The sequence below is a fragment of the Propithecus coquereli genome, unplaced genomic scaffold (assembly GCF_000956105.1).
Source record: "Propithecus coquereli isolate 6110/MARCELLA unplaced genomic scaffold, Pcoq_1.0 Scaffold97, whole genome shotgun sequence".
NCBI classification, from domain to species: Eukaryota; Metazoa; Chordata; class Mammalia; order Primates; family Indriidae; genus Propithecus; species Propithecus coquereli.
Genome location: NW_012156062.1, coordinates 1173013 through 1174385, shown reverse-complemented (window position 1 = coordinate 1174385; position 1373 = coordinate 1173013).

Here is a 1373-nt window from a genome sequence, read left to right as displayed (position 1 = left end):
GAGAGAGAGAGGGAGAGGGAGAGATTGATTTATTATAAGGAATAGGTTTATGTAATGATGGAGGTTGACAAGTCCCAAGATCTGCTGTCAGCAAACAGTAAAGAAAGTCCTGAGGAACGGAAGGGCCACTGGTCCAAGTCCTAGAGTCTGAAGCCCCTAGATCCTGGAGCTCTGATGTTCAAATGCAGGAGAGGATGAATGTCCCAGCTTCATGAGAAAGAGAGAATTCATCTTTCCTCTGCATTTTTCATTCTATGTAAACCCTCAATGAAATGGATTTTGCCCACCCTCATTGGGGAGTGCACACCTTCCTTACTCGGTCCACTGATTCAAATGCCAGTCTCTTCCAGAAAGACTCATATAGATGTGCCCAGAAATAATGCCTTATCTGCTTTCTTAACCCAGTCAAGTTGACACCTGAAATTAACCATCAAAGATAGCAAATAAACACACTAACTCCACATCATATGTTATCAGGAAAATACAAGTAAAAATGATAATGAGATATCAATACATACCTATTAGAATGGCCATAATCTAGAACACTGGCAACACCAAATGCTGGCAAGGATGTGAAACAAGAACTCTCATTCATTGCTGGTGTGAATGCAAAATAGTGCAGTCACCCTGGAAAAGTTAGGCAGTTTCTTACAAAACTAAACACACTCACCAAACAATCCAGCAATCACACTACTTGGTATTTACCCAATAGAGTTAAAAACTTATGTCTACACAAAAACCTGCACACATATTATTGTAACTTTATTCATAATTGCTAAAAGATGAAAGAACCTAAGATATCCCTCAGTAAGCGAATAGACAAATATACTGTGGTACATGCAGACAATGCAATATTAAAAAGAAATGAGCTATCAAGACATAAAAAGACATGGAGAAAACTTTGACACATATTACTAAGTGAAAGAAGCCAATGTGAAAAGAAAAGTTGATTCCAACTCTGTGACATTCTGTAAAATTAAAACTATAGAGACAGTAAAAAGATTGGTGGTTACTACGGGTTAAGGTGGAGGGAACGATGAATGGGCAGTTCACGGAAAATATTTTGAGCAGTGAAACTCATCTGTATGGCACTATAATGGTTGATGCATAACATTATGTGTTTGTCCAAACCCGTAGGCTATTCGACACCAAAATTGGGCCCTAATGCGAACTATAGATGATGGGGGAAAATATGTATTAAAACAGGTTAATCAATTGTAACACATGCACCACTCTGTTGGAGGATGTTGATAATGGGGGAGCTGTGCCTATCTGGGGGCAGGGGATATATGGGAAATCTCTGTACCTTCTGCTCAATTTTGCTAAAACTACTCTAAAAATAACGTCTATTATAAAAATATAATTCTCCTCAA